Source organism: Chiloscyllium plagiosum, chromosome 10 (assembly GCF_004010195.1).
Source record: "Chiloscyllium plagiosum isolate BGI_BamShark_2017 chromosome 10, ASM401019v2, whole genome shotgun sequence".
NCBI classification, from domain to species: Eukaryota; Metazoa; Chordata; class Chondrichthyes; order Orectolobiformes; family Hemiscylliidae; genus Chiloscyllium; species Chiloscyllium plagiosum.
In genome coordinates, this window is record NC_057719.1 from 48991518 (window position 1) to 49012963 (window position 21446).

Genomic DNA, 21446 nt, shown 5'->3' on the forward strand with positions numbered 1-21446 from the left:
CAATGCATAAGTTTTCTGCCACATTGAACACTTTTGAAGGATGCACTGAGGTTTGGAAGGGCACTGAATGTATTCTGGGTAGGGGCTTCAATGCCCATCACAAAGATTAGCTTGGCAGTACCATTATTGATGAAGTTAAAGAACATAGCTGCTAGACTGCATCTCTGGCAGGTATTGAGGGAACCAGCAAGAGGGGGAAACCCATTTCAGGTTGTCTTCACCAATCAATCTTTGGTTGATACAGCTTTCTATGAGAGTACCAGTAGCAACACTATAAAACTGGACTTAATAGGAATCAAAAAGACCTAGACCAAAGGAAGATGTTTGTTTTTGTTAGAGGACAACCACCTAAGGCACACATTATCACTCCAGGAATTCAACAAGGTTGTCTACTTTACACAACCATCTTCAGCTGCTTCTATAAGGTGAGAAATAGGGATGTTTGCTGATGATTACCATATGTGCAGCATTATTCATGAATCTTCTTATACTGAACCAGAGCATGGAACAGCACAGCAGGTCAGGCAGCATCCGAGGAAAAGGAGAATCGGACTTTTGGGCATAAGCCCTTCATCAGGTTTATGTCTGAAATGTTGATTCTCCTGCTCCTCGGCTGCTGCACCACACTCTCGACTCTGATCTCCAGCATCTCCAGACCTTACTTTCTCCTCCCTTAACCAGAGTATGTCCAAATACAGCAAGACCTGAACAACACTCAGGCTTGGACTTACAAGGGGCAAGTAACATTCATGTTGCAGAGGTGTCACACAACGACCAGCTCCTTTTCAGAATCTAACCATTGCCCCATGACATTTAATGGCATTACCACTTCTGAATCCCACAATAACAATATATTGGATGTTACCATTGATCAGAAACTGAACAGGATTGGCTATATAAATACTATGCCTATAGTAATGGGTCAAAGGCTGAGTTTTCTACTGTGAGTAACTCAGCTGCTGACTACTCAAAGCCTGTCCAACTTCTACAAGGCACAGTCAGGAGTCTGATGGACTTCTTTCCATTTGCTTGGATAAGTGCAGCTTGGACAACATTCAAGAAGCTCATCACCATCTAAGGGAAAGCAACTCACTTGATCAGCACCGCATGCACCTCTTTCAACATTTAGTCTGTCCACCACCAATGCATAGTAGCAACAATATATAGCATCTACAAGATGCACGCACTTTCAACAGTTCTTTCAATCATACCTTCCAAATCTTTAGCATCACCACCTGAAAGTACTGCTCCAAGCTACATACCATCCTTCCTCTTTCACTGTCACTGTCACTGGATCAAAATCCTGGATATGTTCCCCCACTTCATCCAGCATTGTGGCTGTCCCTGGACATCATTGACTTCAGCAGTTCAAGAAGGCAGCTCACCAACACCTTCTGAACAGCAACTAGGAAAATAAATGCTGGTTTTGTCAGCATTGCCCACAACCCAGGAAAATAAAAAAGTCCACAATATTCTGCAAAACTATAATAGATAATACAAAACCTTAAAAACATCAATTCACAAATATGATTTAAGAGTTGTTAGAGGCACATTTTTAAGATTGCATAGGAAATGCAGCACTCAGACATCTGATATAAGTATATTTGTTCTTTAAAGTGACAATTTATTCCCAGAAAGCACTTTCAATATAATAACAATGTCTCATAGTGCTTCTGAGGAGCATATCCCGCCAAATATGGAACCTCACCAAATAAGGGAATACTTTAGATGAGATGACCAAGGGCTTGATCTGGAGATAAATATTGTAGTGTCTTAAAGGAACAAAGTGAGCTAGACAGGCTGCAACACATAGGGAGGGAACAACAAAACTCAGGCCTGTGGCAGCTGAATGCATGGCCATCAATGATGGAGTGATAGAAAAATGTAGATAGTTCAAAAGGTTGTTTGGTTGGAGGTGATTACAGAGATAGGGAGTAGTAAGGCTCTGGAAGGAGTTGAAAATGATGATGGGAGTTTGAAAATTGGGACATGTATCAGTGACTGTCAGAGGTATTGGATGAACAGGGGTTTCTACATGTTAGAACCCCATCATTTGGGTGATCTGAAGTTTCTGGAGTATGAACTATGAGAAGTCAGCCAGGAGTGCATAGAATATTCAGATCTTGATGCAAAAAGAAATGGATGAAATTAGCTGAGGCAGGGACAGATCAAGCGTTGCTATGGGGGTGGAAATAGACTGGATATATGTTGGGAATTCATCCCAGGGGATAAATATTCTCCAAGTTTGCAAACAGCCAGATTCCACTTAGCAAACTTGTTCAGGAAGAGGGATGTTAACTAGAGACTGGATCTTTGGATGAAGCCACATCGTTTGCCTTCTCATTTTTCAGTTGGGTTGCTGGCCAGCAGACTGACAATATGAAGATGGGCTAAGAAGTATAGTGGTAAAGTTTAGTGGTCATCAGTGCATGCAGAAAATGATGTTAACGGCAGCATGTAGATGAACAATAAAATAAGCCAAAGATAATCCTTCAGGGTTATCAGATGTATTCCAGTAAGAGTGGAATGAGTGGCTGTTACAGGTAATGTTTTGGGTATGAGTGGATAGTTAAGAATGGAACCAAGCATGTGCAGTCCCAACCAACTAGAAGAAGAAAGTGTGGTCAACTTTGTGCCAAAGGTTGCAAGTGGTGAAGAGGATAAGGAGGCATAGTTGATCTTTGTAATAGTCAGTTGTGTTGGTTTTATTTGTGAGTTTGTGATGGGCTGTATTGCTACTGTGACCTATGAAGGGGTTCCAGTATTCATGTACCTTATACAGTGTACAAATCAACAGTATACATTTTGAAACAATGTACATCAAATACTTTTAAAATTAAAGCAGAAGTCTCTAGATGCATAAAATCCATAATAAAAACAGAAAATCCTGGAAAAACTCAGTACTTTAGAAATTAGAAACAGAGTAACTATCTTGATTTTAACAAAGAGTCATATTGAACTCCAAATGTTAGCTTTGTTTTCCTTTCCACAAATAATGCCCAAACTCCTGAATTTTCTAAGCATTTTCTTGTTTTTATTTAACAAAATTACCCAATTTTCCAAATGCAGCTTGAGATAGATTGTCAGAAAACGTGAAAAGAACAATGATTTCAGCTATTGTAATCCATATACACTGCAGTATTATGATTCCAGTTCTTTCCATTTTGTTTTAGGGGGTATCTATTTTTCTGTGATGAAATTTATTTGTGTTGTATACTACAGAGCTTCATATATAACTTTTTGTGCCTGTTTTAATGTAACTCCCAGTCAGTCTGTTTATTTTTCACCTTGCCAATTGAATTTAAGGGAATCAGTTGATTTGTTTACTTCCCAAAATAGTTTCTGTCAGGTATCAAAATTGAGCTTAATACAGCAGAAGCAAATTTGTCATCATTTCAAGTATATTCTGGTTTGGAGAGTAGTCAGATTGATTTTCACAATATCCACAAACATAAATTGCAATGGGAGCAAGACAAAAACCTTTACCAGATACAATGCAAATATGACTTGGAAAATATATTTACGTCTAGTTAAATGTGCAGCGCATTTTCCTCAATAAAAGCTGAAATCATTGTTTTTATCTATAATGTTGACATGCAAAAGATAATTTTATATAACATATAATTTTTGATATTGCTACATGCTGCTCTATTTCAATGTTGAACCATTTATCTTAAATCATACATAGCAATATAATTCAACCAGGAGAATGTAATCAACAATTATCAGAGGAAATGATGAGATGACAACTCTATCTGATAAAAGAACCACACACCCTCTACTTCATCTTATTTTGCACACTTCACTTTCTACATTTCACAATTTCTACATTTTTTTTGATTTTCTTATTTTGGGAACATGTATTATCTCATTCACATCATAGTACATGTGATAAGAGACAACACACTCTTTTATCCCATCAAAGTAGAATTCTGAATCTTCTATTTTGACTTTGTTCAGATTTATAAATTTTTTGCTGCTAATCCTGCTCCAGTATCTACAGTATAATTTCATTATTTGAACATATTTTATCATATAACAAATACTTATAGCTTAGTTTTAAAACCAATATTTAGTGCAGATGATATATTCAATAAAACATTTAACTGTAAATGTTAAAATTATATTCCGAGTAAACATTACTAGTTAGGGAGAATTTGCCTTTATTTCAGCATTCTAAGCTTCACATATGAGGATTTTGTTTTTACTAAACAATGTTTTGTTTAAAATCACATTATCTCACTTACTGTCTCTGGTATCTGACTATCTATGTATCAAATGTTAGCATACTTACCAATCACAATAATGAAGTCCGTGAGTCATAGATTTGTAACCTGCAATATCCTTTCAGGTTTCAGTTCTTAGCTGGATTACTGGCCTTCACATTTCAGTAAATGAGAGAGTGCTTTGTGCTTCAGTAAGAAAATTAAATCATTAAAAGCCCAAGCAATAGTTCTGGAGATATAATTAGATGAATGCATGACCTGTTTTTAATTTTATTTCAAAACATTATATGGAAGAACATCAAATAAACATTTCAAGCTTTGGTCCACTAAGAAGTTTCTTACTACTGACATGTCTAGTTTATGTTACTATGTTATGGCCAGCCAGGGTTTTACGTTATTGGTGGGATAGAGATCCTGCACAGGTGACCTAGTTAAATTTCCCCATTTTAATAAAATATACAAAAAGAAGAAAAGAGGATGCAAAAGTCATAAAATCGTAATTAAAATATGTAATTGTACAAAAGGAGGGGATAAGAACATATTTTTTAACCATGTGGGGATTTTAAAAGGTCTTGGTTTGTAAAGTATAAATCATTTAGTTAAAAAACTATCATGGTCAAGCTTTATTCTTTATTAAGCAATGCTTACTTCTGCTGATAAAGACCAGTCACATTTTAATTATCTAATGCTCTTTGCTATAGTTAATTCTCATTTTCATCAAATATGGTTCTATTCATATTCAATCAATCAATGTAGAAATACTTATTTGTTCAATGCCACAAATTGTTAATGCAATGCTAATTTCCCAAGTCATTCAATATTCAAAGTAATCTATGTGTCAGTTATAAATATCATTCTGTGTATTGGCTGTATGTCATTCATTGCATTCACTTTGTTGATATGCAAGAATTCCATGGATTTGGACATATAACATCAACATAGGACTATGATCAACTTAAAAACATTCCATGACAATACAAAATGCTACAATTTCCAGTTGACTAAGGTAAGCATCTTCTAGAATGAAGAGTTTAGGAATGATCTATGGATGTTCAGCTAATTCATGGTTGTTAGATTTAGAATTGGAAGAATTAGAATTTAGAATTAGAAGATCCTTTATTGTCATGTGTAGTCAAGTCCAGAAGTGCAGGAGTGACAATGAAAATTTTACAATGTTGTCTCTCATGGTGCCATCTTAGGTACAAAGAACCTTGGTACAAACCTTTGACACAAAAAAAGGAATAAAAAGAAAGAAGCCGCATTACCTTGCGATGTTATCACCACCCAATGAAATATGGTTCAATCACACATTGCTCTGGAACTGATAGTAAGTATGCGCCATTTCATTAAATTTTCTCACTGTTTCTGTATTATTCTACAGAGCACTCCAATAATCATAAATTATTCCAGTGCATTCAATTCTATTCACAAATAGCTTCTCTAATTATTTTTTTGACAGATAACTCTGGCTTTTAATACTCTCTGATTGATCATAATCTAACTCATCCTCACAGAAAAGCATTTACTAATTGCCGTATATTGACCTAATATATTCTTTATCACATATGTCCATTATCACAGCTTGACCTATTTGCTTTTGGTCACATGTTGACCACTAATGCAAATGCCCACATTGGTCCTTTTAAACAAACAATGGCTTCAATTAGACTATCATTACATATTATTATCAAATTAAACATAACTGCAGATTGTTCTTGTGATTTTGAGAACTGAGTAATTTTATATTATTTAGCTTTTCATTATCCATAAGTTGATCATGCATGAATTAGTCTAATATTAATCAGTATAATATAATAAATTATTTATGTTCTTCATAGCTACAATATAATCTAATATTTCATAGCTTATACATACATACTCAAGATGTAACTACAGTCATTCATTCTTCCTCTATGGAAATCAGAGATTGCTCCTAAACTAATCATATTCCTAAATTGTTGTGGATACCTGTTGCATCTTTTGTAGCACTGTTATTTTTTATACTCACAATAGCTCTTATGGGCAGAATTTTCTGGGCTGCACTATGACTCAGCTACCCAAAATTGTACATGGGTCAAGTGTGAGTCAGAATGTGGCAGAAAAGTCACCCAGATAATTTTATGGGCCCTCCTGCCTGCAAATCCTTCTCCATGTTGACCATAGACACATTTTTCTAATGTTTAAATTGTGTAAGTGAAAAACAGGTCTTATCCCATATTATTGTCAGCAATTGATCATTATCTGTTCATGGTCACACATTGATCACACAATTTTCATATTTATAGAATAATACAATTATGTCATAATAACAGATTGATCCTAGTGTCCATAGTAGGAATAAATGCAATTATATTCATAGTCACAGATTCATCCTATACCATTTGTAATCATAATTGATCCAATATTGTTTACAGTCACACATTAATTTTCTCCTCTTCAAAGTCACACACTGAACCAAAACCTATCACAATCACAAATTGATTCCAAATAGCTCATCTTCAAAGATTGATCCTATATTATTCATTGTCATAAATTGATCCTACATTGCTCAAAACCATACATTAATCACTTATGGTCCATAACCATGCATTGATCTTACACTGTTGATAATTACAGATTAATTCCTTATTGCTTATAATCAAAGATTGATCTCATACAGTTCATTATCACAGATTGATCTCTTGCTGATCATTGTCAAACATTGATCACTTACTGTTCATAATCATCCATTTGTTATAAACACAAGTAATCACAGATTGATCCCATAGCAACATATTGATCCTAAAATGTTAATAGCCACATATTGATCTAACATTGTTCATCATCACACATTGATCCTAAACTGTATTAGTATTAGTTTGATCCTTTACTGTACATCGTTATATTGTTTCTGTGCTGTTCAGTCACAATTCACCAAATTCTCACATATCTTTGGACTCTGAAGGCTGGTGAACTGTTTAAATTTCATTCTTAATATATTCTTTCTTGGACCTTTCCGGCATTTTGAATCTAAGCTAACAAGATTCACCGTCAATTCTTGGAAGACAGTTTGAGAATTTAGCATCAAATAAAATTTTTCCTCATCTTACAAACATGGATGTAACAATAACCTTCACTTCTACCACTTATGCCAACAAGCATTGCACATCAACTGTAAAAACCTGACAGACAGTTTGGCAATTGTTTCATCAGTAAAAGTCCCAGTTCAAAGTAAGGCAACATCATGCAACACTGCCAATTTGTCTACATTTTTTGCCAAGTGAAGAGCCATGTTTGTGTCAGTCACTGATCTGTCTTGTCTCGCTCTCCGCGGCTATGGCAGACTTTCTCAACCATCCCACCAAGTGTGACTCTGTCCATCAATGGTTCTATAGCCACTCCCCTATAATTAGACAAAGTCAACACAGCAGTCATTCAATGTAGGGCCAGAGTACCTGAGGCTGTCAACAATTCCAATTTGCAGACTTAAAAAGCATATCTTCTTCTTTCAATAAACAAGTTACCAAAAATACTATTTAATTTACTGTAACAACTCTGATCAAACTGATAACTTGAACTTGTGTTTTCAGTTACCCAAAACTCCTGCTAAGAAGTAAGAGCTGACACTCAGACAGGCTGCACTCAGGAGCCAGTAACCATGCTTACTGAATCATTTGCTTAAGAATGTGCTGGCTCACATACAGAACTCACTGAAATGATGAAGAAAATGCATGAGCAGTACTAGTTTGGCTGGGATAGTGGGGAATCTCAGACAAGACTGCTGGTACTCTGCATGCAATTTCTAAACATGTACACTTTATGGCAAATGATAGACACCCCCAATGGAACATAAAGGTCCTGGGGTGTAAATAAGGACTATAATAACGTGACCCCGTTCAGAGACCTCCTACTGCTCTGAAATGGCAATTATAAATCCAGCTGTTTTTCAGTTCTACGTTAATTAAAACCTTAAATAATACAAATACCTAAAATTCTAAATTACCCAAATTGCACATTGCTTGCATGTGTATGCAAATGTGAATGAGTGAGGGAAGCACACAAGAGTGAATATTTGTGAGGAAGGAGTGAAGTTGGAGAAAAATTAATTAAAATAGTATAAGAATATAATCAGGCATGCCATGGAGTACATGTTATCAAGCAATTTAATACTTAGGAAATTTGTTGGCTCAATAATACCAGTAACATTTGCTTTACTTGCAATTTTTATTTAAACCCTAGAGTACCAAATTTCACAGTATGTATTTTCATGGTGACTACATATTTTCATATCTATTTAACTATTTGCAGGTGTTGTAATTCAAAATGTTAAATTATAAAACACATGTTGGGAAATAGAGAACTATTTGGATTTTTATTTTCATACACATTTTCATTACACCATTCAGAAGATTTGTACAAGTCGATATTCTAGGCCATATTTGCTAACTAGTTAACAATAAGGAGCTTTAATGGGCAGCTCATTTTCAGGCTAAAATATAGGCTTTTGAGAGTTACGCAAACTATATAATTAATCAGCATGCAAGTGATTTTTTTTGTTGAATGGTCACATCCCTGGTAATTGGATTCAGGCCAAGGCAGAAAAGAAAAGCTTTTTTTTCTAGTTATGTGAAAAATCCTCTAGGCTCTATTTAGTTGACCCCCTCCACCCCCTTTCAGGACTGTGGTCACATTATTAAGCCACTCTGTACAGCTTGGAAGAGACCTAATGGAAACAATTCAAACGGACTTTCCAAAACATCTGGCTGAAGCTATGCAAGGAAATGTGGAAAATGAAGTGACTACTACAAAGTCCAATAATGGGCACTTGGAATGCAATCAGGTGGATTGCTGACACTGCTTGATTCTCCTGTTCGAAACTAAGCAATGAAAGTCACAAACTGCCATACTCCATAAACTGTACGACATTCACTCCAAGCAGAGAGCTGTATGTGGCTTAACTAGTTTTAATCAGCTCCATAGCAACAGTAATACACATATAAAACAGCAAGACGTAAGTGGGCCTTAGTCCAGCAAACACAAGATGGTACTTAACAATGATCTCTTTTTGGCTTTTTCAAATGGGAAAATAAGCTAAATGCTGTTACATCAACTTAATTGGGTGGAGAGTGCCAGATAATTCATTAAATGGTCATATAGTGTTAATTAGTCCACACATAAAACATTTGAAACATCCATTATTGTAAAACATTTTAATCTGTATTTTTTTTATTCGTGAGATTTTAAGTGAAAATTTCATGTTTCAGTTTTATCTTAAAAAGCCAAACACAGAAGGTATGTGACATTAACTAAACTACTTTAAATACATTCTTTTACACATTGTGTTTTTTGTATTCATATATACTTCCTGTAATACATAGATTTTGCATGAGAGACCTATTATTTAGCTTTATCCTGAAAAAGAGCAGAATAGCTGTCTGGTTGATGCTATCAGGATTGCATTCATGTATAATCCATCCTGCACATGGTTTTTGCTTTATACAGTGACATATTGTCAATCTTTCCACAAACTTATATGCATATGACATCTGTTCTTTCAACATCACCAAAGTCAATGTAGCAAAAATTAAAAATAACATAAAAAGTTGCCTATAACTAAATGTGACTATCCATAACTTTATAGCAGACATTGAACAAAATCACTGCCCAATATGTCTTGAAGTCTATATTGATCTTTGTCAAATGGTTAAAATTTGCCAAACAGATAATATTTTAGGACTGTATGGTAACATGACAAGCATATTAACCATTCCTACGATTAAAATTTATAATTGTAATTAGCAAATAAAATCACAAATGATTGAAAAGGGATAAATCAAATTTCACTTAACATTATAGCACTCCAAAGTAAGATTTAGTGAACAATGCTAACAATGTGACATGTAGGATAATATAACAATTGGCTGGAGTATTTCACAAGGCATATCTGAGGGGTCTGCATGATTGCAGAAATACTAAAGGGAATACAAGTCACATGTACAAAGCTTCATTTTTTAATATTCTCTCTCATTAGTAAAATTCCTCACTTAAATTGGGATCTTTATGGATAAGTACTTAATTTTGGAAAACTGACTCATTTTAGCATCATAGATGCATAGCAAGATGCAATACATATCAAAAATAACTTCATTTTATTGCACATATTTAATATGTTTTGCAGATGAATTTTGTTCTTGTGTATGTTGAAGTTCTGTTTATTTCTTCTTGCACTTCCCTGCAATTTTTCAACTGCATAGTCAATTTACAGGCAGGCTACAGAATGCCAATTCCATGTATTTGCAATAAAATCAGATACTGGAATATTTCTTACTGCAGCCACTTTAGGCTCTCAAGGGGGCTTACAAGCATTTTTGCAGGACCAGCTGATTTTCACAGCTACTGCTTAACCTAATGCCAGTCAGTGCTGGTATTCCACTCCATTCAGACCATTATTGGAGAACACTTCCTCATGAGGTTCATTAGTCTGTCTAAGTTTAGAATGCAGGATCTGTATAAAGCATCTCAATCTCTCCTATACGCTTTCCTGCGAACATTCTCTGATAGCTAGAATAAGTTGAAAGGACTTGTTGGATTCTGAATGTCACGAATCACTGTGGCAATAGAAGTTTTCATTAAGGGTGGCCCCACTTTGTGTCTATTTGTAATTAGCTTCAGTCAACAGTACAGATATACTAGTGTTGTTATATTTACAAAGTAGACTGAAATATAGATAAGCAATCCTAGAGGTTTTACAGCTCAGAAAGAGGTCCTTCAATCCATCATGTCCATGCTGGTCATCAAATATCCATCTATTCTAATCCCGTTTTTCAGCACTTGTACAGCCTTTTATGCTATGGTACTTCAAGTGCTCATACAAGTACTTCTTAAATGTCAGGGGTTCCTGCCTTCACCACCCATTCAGGTAGTGAGTTCCAGATACCTGTAATCCTCTGTGTGAAAATGTTTTTCTTCAAACCCCTGCTAAACCTTCCTCTCCTTATCTTAAAACTGTGGTTATTATACTAAGGGGAAATATTTCTCTTTATCTGCTCTGTCTATGCCTCTTAGAACTTTGTACACATCATTCAGATTCCCCTCAGCCTTCTCTAAGAAAAATACTCCCATCCTATCTTTTCTCTCTTCATAGCTGAATCACTCCAGTCCAGATAACATCCTGATGAATCTCTGCTACACTGTCTCTAATGTAATCACACCCTTTCTCTAGTATGGGGATGACCAGAACTGCACACAGTACTCTAATTTTGGTCTAACTAACATTATATACAGGTCCATCATAAACTTCTTGCTTTTGCATTCAATGTCTTGACAAATGAAGTCAAATATCTCAACCGCTTATCTAGCTGTCCTGCTGCTCTCAAGAGTCTATGGATATGCGCAATGTGTTCCATTTGAACCTTTGTGCGTCCGGGGATCCTATCATTCACCATGTACTCCCTTTCTTTCTTAGTCCTCCCAAAATTCATCACCTCACATTTTTCAGGATTAAATTCCATTTGCCACTGTTCAGCCTTTCTGATCAGCCCATCCACATCATCCTGTCATCTAATGCTTTCCTCTTTGTTATTCACCATACCAGCAATTTGTATGTCGTTTGTGAACCTATTAATCATACCTCTTACATTCTTGGCTAGAGCACAACACATAGCAAAGGATCCAGCATTGAACTTTGTGGTATGCTACTGGACACAGGCTTCCATCACCCTTTGACCATCACCCTCTGCTTCCTGCCACTAGGCCAATTTTGGATCCAATTGAACAAATTGTACTGGACCCCAAAGGCTCACAGCATCTTAACTCATTGACCATACAAAACCTTATCAAATTCTTACTGAAATCCTGCAGAAGATTACATCAACTGCAGTACCCTCATCTACAGACCTAGTCACCTACTTGAAAAGGTCAGTCAAATTTGTTAGACATGACGTCCCCTTACAAAGCCATGCTGATTATCCTTGACTAACTCAAATGGAGATTAATTTTTCCCCCCCAAAGATTTTAGATTCACTGTCTTGTAGTTTCTTGCTTTATTCCTACTACCTTTCTTGAACTGTCACCCCTGTGGCAAGAGAGAATTTGAATGTTAATGTCAGAGCCTCTCCCTTCCCTCCCACACTAGCCATGGATACATCTCATGTGAGTCTGGGGACTTATCCACTTTCAAACTTACTAAAGCTATTAATACCTCCTCCATATCTATGTTAATTTGTTCAAGAATATCACAGTTTCCCTCCCTGATTTCTATACATTGTCATTCTCTATTCTGTATTCAGATGCAAAGTACTCACTTAGCACCTCACCTATGTCTTCCGACTCCACACACTGATTGACTTTGGTCCCTACCACCCCTACTCTTTCCCCGGATATTCTCTTGCCCCTAATATACATTGAAAAATATGTCCTTCATTACATCATAGATTGGAAAATATATAATATTCTGGAGGCGTGTCAGGTAGCCAGGATACCTAGACCAACCTGTCCTTCACCATGGTGCCAGCCTCATTCTCAATGAAGGCCTACTAAGGACTTAGCCATGCCCACACCAATCTCTTGAAAGTCATTCAGTGTATTAAATCCAGTTCTGACTCCTATGCTGTGTAATAAAATCATATATACTATGCAGAAGTCAGAAAGCAGCAAAGCTGTGCCAACATCTCAGCAGTCCAGTTAGCAGGCTCCCTTGACTACCTAGGGTATCTATATTTATTGAACAATCTCAAGTAAAAATATTTAGTTGGAGAAGAGCTAATTTCAGAAACATTAGAAAAGAGCAATCAGTGGCCTTTGAAAGAAATTATTCAAGTATAGACTAGTCAAGCTTCACAAGGAAAAGGAAGGGCAACGAAAGCCCAAAAATCCCTGAATGAGAGAGTTAACAGTAGGTAGAAGCAAAAAAAAAGACATATAACAGACGTCAGCTTGATGATTCAAAAGTGAACCTGACTGAATATAGAAAGTAGACTGGAGACATGAAAAAGGAAGCAAGAGAGGGCAAAGAGACAGCATGAAAATAGATTGATAGCTAAGATAAAAGGTTATCAAAGGTCTTCTACAGGCATATTAACATAAAAAACTTTGTCAGAAGCTGAGGGAAATAGCGATTAAAATTTATTGGTAAAATTTATTAAGATGTATTGGATGAGGCACTAAATAAATATTTTGCATTCGTGTTTAGCAAGAGAGGTCTTTACTAAAGCACCCATAAATAAGCAGATTACTTGGATACTGGGTAAGATAAAAGCAAACAAATCGGACATAATAGGTATATTGGGAGAAATTAAATTGGATATGTCAACTGGTTTGGATGGGATGCCTTCTTAGTTGCAAAGGAAAGCAAGGTTACGACTTACAGACATAGTCATCACAATCTTCCAATCACGCCTGGTTATAGGGATAATGTCAAAGTACTGGAGGAGTACACATTTACAACTTTGATCTAATAAAGGGAGTGGGAGAATCCTGACACTTAGAGACCAGTTAGTTTAACATTAGTAGTGGGTAAGAGTTTAGTGAAAATAATCTTGAAGAAAGCGACAATCACTTGGATAAGCTTGAATTAATAAAGAAGAGCCATTCAGAATTAATTAGGGACAAATTGGAATTGACTAGCTTGGATTGAACTTTTTAAAGAGAAGACAAAGAATTGGATTGAGGGCAGTTGATGTATATTTGGGCCATCAAAAACATTTGATGAAGGAGTATAGTCTGGGCATTTTAAAAAAAATTAGAGCTTATGGGATAAAAGGGGTAGTAACTACATGGATACAAACCTGTAACAGTGACAGAAAACAGAGATTTTCAGTGATTTACTTTTTTTTGGTCTGTAATAAGGTATACAATGGAGTTCCCCAAAGTTCAGTTCTAGGATCGCTGCTATTTTTGATTCACATTAATGGAGGAATTTTGAAGTTTGCAGATGACATGAAACTCAGAAGTGAACACTGAAGATGATATGTTGGTGCAATGGACAGAGACACAGGAGAAGAAATTTAACACAAAAAAGTATGAGGAACTAAAAGGAACAGAAAATGCTGGAGAAACACAACAGGTTTGGCAGCATCTGAGGCAAAAATAATAGAGTTAATGTTTTGAATCTAATATGACTCTTCTTCAGAATTCTTTGAGTCAAGAAATAGTGGGCGGCATGGTGGCTCAGTGGTTAGCACCGCTGCCTCACAGCACCAGGGACCTGGGTTCAATTCCTGCCTTGGGCAATTGTCTGTGTGGAGTTTGCACATTGTCTGCGTGGGTTTCCTCTGGGTGCTCTGGTTTCCACCCACGGTCCAAAGATGTGCAGATTAGGTGAATTGGCCATGCTAAATTGCCCGTAGTGTTAGGTGGATTAGTCAGAGGTACATATAGGGGGGTAGGTTTCTCTTTGGAGGGTCAGTGTGGACTTGTTGGCCGAAGGGCCAGTTTCCACACTGTAGGTAATCTAGTCATATCAGACTTGAAATATTAAGTGGAGTTTCTCTCTCCACAGATGCTGCCGGACCTGCTGAGTTTCTCTTGTACTTTCTGTTTTCTCTGCAGATCTTGAGCAATCTATGTTAGAGATACAACTTTAAAGATGGCACAGGAAGAGATAACCCAGAGTTGTTTGCTATAACTCTTTAAAGGTAGCAGAACAGATCAATTAATCATTCATAAATAGAGACTAGAGAAGAAAAGGCAAGTGGTTTTAATAAACCAACAATAAGCACTATCATGTCCAATTCTGGGCACCATCCTTGAGGAAGGGCATCATGAGTTAGAGAGATCATGGAAGCAATTTACATGGAAAGTTTCATGGATGAAAGATTACAGTTACAAGACTCAAGAGAAGCTGGGCTGATACTCTTAGAGAGGGTGAGTTACTTCAGTTGGTTGGACAGCTATCGTCCTAATACAGTGTGATACCAACAGTGAGGCCAATTCCCACACTGGCTGAGGTCACTGTGAAGGTCCCACCTTCTTAACCTCACCCCTCACCTGAGGCACCTTAGGTTAAACTCACCACTCGTCATCTCTCTCTAATGAGAGTGCAGCATTATGGTCCTCTGAGACTTTGGCAACTTTACCTTAGAACTGAGAAAGCTAACAGGAGATTTGATAGAGGTGTTTGAAATCACGAGGAAGATAGGTAGAGTAAGTAACAAGAAACCTGTTGACAATGACAGGACACAGATTTAAGGTGGCTGGCAAAAGAATAAAAGGCATCCTGAGGAAAAGCTTTTTCAGTACAAGTAATCACAATTTGGAATGTGTCTTCTGAAAGGAAGGTGGTATCAATTCAAGAATAACTTTGAAAAGGAAATAAGACAGATATTTGATGGAGAAACAATGGTCAGGATATGAGGAAGGAGTTAGGATGTGGGATTGAATATTCTGGATTGAAAGAATTCTTTGAAAGAGCTGGCACAGACTTAATGGGTTGAATGGCCTCTCTCCATGGTACCACTCTATAAGTCTATATGCCTGCACAATCAATAAGACAGCAAAGTTCTCAAAGAAGATCCTCCACGACCTTCTCAGGGTAATTAAGAATACACAATTAATGCATCCACAGACAAGAATACAAATAAACTTTGCAGAGGGCATATAAGAAGCGAATTTAACTTTCATTACTTTACACAGTGGGGGATAAATTGGGGTAGGAGGGGTGTGCAAGGAGCGATGCATCATCCAATTTAAGCATCAATAGGGTAAGCTTTTGAGAAATAATTTACAGGTGTTATGAGAAGCATCATATCATACACCATTGCTGAGCCTGCGAGACTAGAGATGGAAAATAATAGTCATAGAGTCATAGAGATGTACAGCATGGAAACAGACCCTTCGGTCCAACCCGTCCATGCCAACCAGATATCCAAACAACGTTCTCTCTCCCATTATTCACATAAACTTGCTATTTTGAGCTTGAATACTGCCTCGTTTGTATTTCTGCCTGTGGTATAATATTGTGCTTTTAACAACAATTCCCATGAAACACTCCAATTTATCAGTGAAGGTCTGGGCTTGGCAGTCTCCCTTCACTATTTTTGCTGAATATGGTAATCACTATTGTGGATGATACACTTCCTCTACAAATGCCTCTTCTGAATATTTTGTGGCCTTTTCTTTCTCACCGTAATGCTCTATTACAGTGATCATGAGATTTTTCGGTGCAACATCATTGAAACCAGTTGTTACAAAGGATCAAAGTGGTCCTGCATGCCATTCTGGTTCTTGCCCCAACTAGTCTGTATTGAACTGTCTGTTGATCAGAGCTGGGCTTTTATCCAACGGCCACTGGTGACTTCCTGTCTTTAACAAAAACCGAAATCTGCCATTTCAGCAATTTTTAGTCACTTGCACATGACTTTCAGTCTTCCATTTTAACAGTCAAGGCATGAATTAATGCTTTCCTTCAAATAATGATGATTGAAAATGTAGGACTGGCATAGTCATGGTATGCAGGCTGCAGTGGGAGAGTCAATGATTCATGCACTATTAAACCAAGAAGGACAATTAAAGTTATAAATTACCAAACAGTCTGGTGATGGCAAAATTATTCCTATTGCATTTCTCTAAAACATTCCATTGTGATGCCTCAGTTAGGAGCAGGTAATGCTAATGGAATCAACATTGTCATAGCTGGTTATGTTTTCATTTAATAGCTTTTTTTTTCAACATTCTATTTCCTCTCATATGAGGAAATTTCCGTTGGGCACAAAATTGTCTGTATTCCAATAAAAATGTCCCACATTGACTTGCAGAGTCATATTCTACGGGATCACATTTCACACTTTTGTGAATATGTAAGCGGGGTGTGATTGAGAGCAATTGCAAACTGACAGTTCAGAGCATGGCAGTGCCTCATGGTGGGAGAAAGAAATACCATTTATGGCCCACATTGGTAGGAAAGTTTAAAAAATAGGATTTCAAAGCAACCTAAGTCATTTTCTTTAAGAACGACGGATAATATTTCACACAGACAAAAACGTTATATGATGTTACTTTATGAGTTTGACCAAGCATTTGGAATTTGGAAAATATGTGTGGAGAGAATTTATTCTTGTGTACTGAGGTGAAAGGCTACAAATAAGGAGGACTGGTTACAGATGAAGTCCTATTGTTATCAAACATTAGCTCGAGGCATCACCTCGGGTTAAACTTTTGGATTCCTTTTTGTCAATTCAGTCTTAGAAATGAGTATTTTATAGCTCAGCTAACAAAGTTGAGGAAGTTTATGCACGGGCTTCCTTCGAGTACTCTGGTTTCCTCCCACAGTCCAAAGATGTGCTGGTTGGTTAGATTAGCTGGGCTAAATTGTCCATAATATCCAAGGATCTGCAGGCTACAATCGCACATCCAGGGGAATGCAAGGTTACAGGGATGGTGGTGGGGGGTGGTGGGGGTGGGGATGGGGGTGCTGTTGGGTCTGGGTGGTATGCTGTTTGGGTCAAATAGCCTGCTCTTACACTTTGGGGATTCTATGATTCTAAGAAATGGTTCTTCCTTCAGTTGAGAAGTGTTCAATTATAGATGACTAGAAACATGTAAGTCAGAGTGGGCATCACATAACTCCAGTTTGCTGGTTGGTCCTATTGAACACTCAGCACCAACATCTCAGGGCACACTCCATGAAGAGCGGCCACACACACTCTCTGCCCACAGACATTAGCATCTGACAGCCTCATTCTACTATCACTATGGCACATCTCTAATCCACTTAAAGCATCATTCTGCACATCAATGCTACACTTTGAAGCACACTGGCATCTTTCATTTAAAGGTTGGTGCAAGAATGTTTTGTGCAAGGGGAAGCCACTCATCTCATGATTTGGATCAGGCTGCATCTCAGGGCTGCTCACTTCTTCCCTTAGTGTTTACTCACTTTGTGTGTATTTTGATGCTCACAGCATCCCTCTCTTATTTTATCTTGCTTTTTGCCACAATCTCCTCTTAGCCAGACTTAAAATCTCACTATACTTCAGTCTTGCCATGTGCTTAATGAAGACACAAAGTCAGGCAGCTTATCAAGATTTTCAGCAGTGATCAGTCAGGGGAGTGAACATGTTACTGTATGGCACTGTGCTATGTCAGTCTTGTTGAATAGTATGTGATTTCATCCTGTTACAAATACACTTTGTGTGCTTCAAACAAATGGCCATGTTGCAAAGTCTATGAGATAGTCTTCAGTCAAGTCAATGGAGGCTTCTTTCTGTCAGTCAGGGGATCCTGGTACAGTCAGTGAAGGGTATCATTTGACCTTAACCGAGGGGCTTTAACATGATCAGTCACCCGCTTGGACTGGACACAGTCAAGGGATCTGTTTTATTACAGTCTGGGGAGTGAGCCATGTGCAGATCCTGCAGTTCAGTGCAAACAGTCAGGGCATTTGCAATGTGGTCAGGAAACTGCGTAGAGTTCCTCCAGGGATCTGGTCAGTCGTTGATCAGGATTGTCCGTCCAAGTCAATCAGTGAGGTGGGTCATGGTCTTCCTAGGGGTCCAGCTCATCCAGGGACAGTGCTGTGTTAGGGAAAGTTGGAAAACTCATTTGACGTTTAAAGGATGACAGTCCTTGGGAGGAATTGCAATCCTGTGGCGTTTGGTGGTTAGTGGTGGTGATTCAACTTGGGTACTGTGTAGTATGATGATGGATGTGACTGAACTGTTGAGTAATGATTAAAACTGCAGATGTTATTCCAGGTGGTGTATGGGAACATATGGAAGATTGGTATTTAATATTGGTGTGTGTGCCAGGAAGAAAGTTACGTTAAGATTTAGAGGTCCTCTTGATTATTGGGCTGACCCTAAGACTCTGCATCAAGCACAATCTTTGTTGCCTTCCATACTCAGTTGACACCGAAGTGCACACTGCAATCACATTCGAAATGAGAATCAGTGTTTCTATTTCTGTGAGGCCCTTCAAGGGCCAATTATTCAGCACATTCACGATAATATAACAAAAAAGAAAGTGCTGGAGAAACTCAGCAGTCCGGAAGCATCTTTGAAGAGAGAAACAGAGTTACCCCTTCAAGTTCAATCAGTTCTGAAGAAGAGTGATATTGGACGAAAGCATTAACTCTATTTCTTCCTGCACAAATGGTGCCAGACCTGCTGAGTTTTGCAACACTTTCTCTTTTTGTTTCAATTTTCCAGCACTTGCAGTATTTTGCTTTTACTTTCATAGTGCAAGTTGAAGTTGAAGTTACCTGTAATCGTAGCACCATTCATATGAACTGTATGGGATGCAAATTCTGGTCACAAGCAATCTTAACCATATTATTGGTGATTACAGATTGAATATAGTCATCTGTGAAGCAGAATTAATCACAGGTGACCTTAAAAGTGGGAGCTGTGAGACGCAAATCACAAATATACTGAAAGATCTACCAGGCTTTGCAATGGTATGGGACTGGTTTCCTCTCACCTTGAACTGTATATATTCACTGATGTGCTTATATTTGCAATGTTGCCTTTTTTGTGCAATGAAGAACTGGGAGATCAAGATTTCATTACTTATACAGTATTATTAATCTCCTACTGTCTCTTTTGTGCTGCATTAATTGGAATAAGTTCCCCATGTCAAAGTTCCATGTATACTCATTCCATGGTCCTCCTTGTCAGAGTCGTCCATATCCCACAGCATGGAGGTCTGTATTAAATTTTTATTTATGTGTAATGTGAATACTGACTGCTGACGTTACTAAGGAGATGTCTTGTTTCTGATATTCCCCTCACAGGGTCACTGGAAGCATGATTGATGGATCCAATCAAAGCAGGGGTTACTGTCTCTGTAGTTGTTGGACAATGAAAGAGCAGAGAAATTGAGGAGGAACAAATGCACAAGCAAGACTAGAAGCAGAAGCAACCTCGAGGGGCTGCGAAACAGCTCCACATGAAGAAATAACAGCTAAATGGTACAGGACAGCCACAGTCTATTGTCCTTAGTGCCATTTTCTCCAGATGAGCAAGGATGCTGTGTCAAACTTTTATGCAACTGGATCCTTCCAAAGATCCTCTGGGGACCTGTGAGACAACTGTCCATTCTCCACCCACAAATGTATTAAGGCTGTTATCTGTGCCACATTATACTGTTTCATCTTGTTTTCCTGTGATGAGGTCAGTGTTACAACCTCAAAAGTAGGCTCTGGCAACATGGGTTGGTTTCCCCCAGAAACAGGGAACCAGACATTGTCAACACGAGTCATTGAGAGGGCCATTTCATAATGTAGCTGAGTTTATCAATAGAAAAGGATTTCATTCCATCAATGTGCAGGATGTTTGTGATCATTGTTACCACATCTGAAAAGACTATGGGGTTAAAAACAATGACTGCAGATGCTGGAAACCCTTGGATGCTGCCTGAGAAGACTATGTCAGGTGGCCTTGGGGTTGTCATGATGCCCATATCCTTAAGAACTTTCATGTTCCTGTTGTATACCAAGGGCTAGATGCCTTTTGCGAGGGTTGCTGGGAGACCACCCTCTGCGACCATGCTTGATGACTCCATATTGCAAGCCCTGACCAAGGCTGGGGTATTGATAAAATACAGACCATTCTTCACCAGGATCATGAAGGAGCAGCCAATAGACATGCAAAAGATAAGATTCTGATGGCTAGATTAGCCTGGGGACACCTTGCATTACAGTCCAGAAACAATATATAAATGCAATTTTTTTTATTGGGTGAGAGGGCAACTCTGAAATCAGTTATCAGATGGAGGACTGAAAACTCACAATAAGTTTCAAAGAGTTGGTTAAAATTCAATACTGTTCCTGTCACTTAATCATTGAACAGTTGTGACCCTGAAGACATTGTTTACCATACCTTATGCCTCCAATTGTCTCTTGTCAGTAATCCAACTGCCTGGCTCTATTTGGATGGATACATATACAATTATTACTAAAGAATGATGTTCATTGACTTCTCTTCCAGTGTTTGCATTGTTACCTTTGGAGTCCTGAGGATTTCTCCTTGATATCTTTCAATTTTTCACTCATATGCTGTCACTCCACAATTCTCTGAATGGTCAAAATATTACCCTGAGAAATGCCTATTCAGTTGAATTGGAACAGGCACTGTGTGTGTGTATTTTCTTTCTGTATTCAAATAACAGGGCCCTGGGCATTAATACATGTAGTTTCTAGTACATTCAACTGCACGGTGGGCGGCATGGTGGGCGCATTGTGGGCGGCACAGTGGCACAGTGGTTAGCACTGCTGTCTCACAATGCCAGAGACCCGGGTTCAATTCC

General features: G+C 37.8%; 1 long non-coding RNA gene across 1 annotated transcript in view; it reads left to right on the forward strand.

The window, feature by feature from the left end:
- LOC122553630 overlaps positions 1–20929 on the forward strand; it is a 32242-nt gene extending 11313 nt beyond the window's left edge. The window contains exons 2-3 of the long non-coding RNA XR_006312772.1: positions 5426–5553; positions 19933–20929. This is a non-coding gene — a long non-coding RNA (uncharacterized LOC122553630). The remainder of the gene's footprint in view (positions 1–5425; positions 5554–19932) is intronic.
- The last annotated feature ends 517 nt before the right edge of the window (positions 20930–21446 follow it).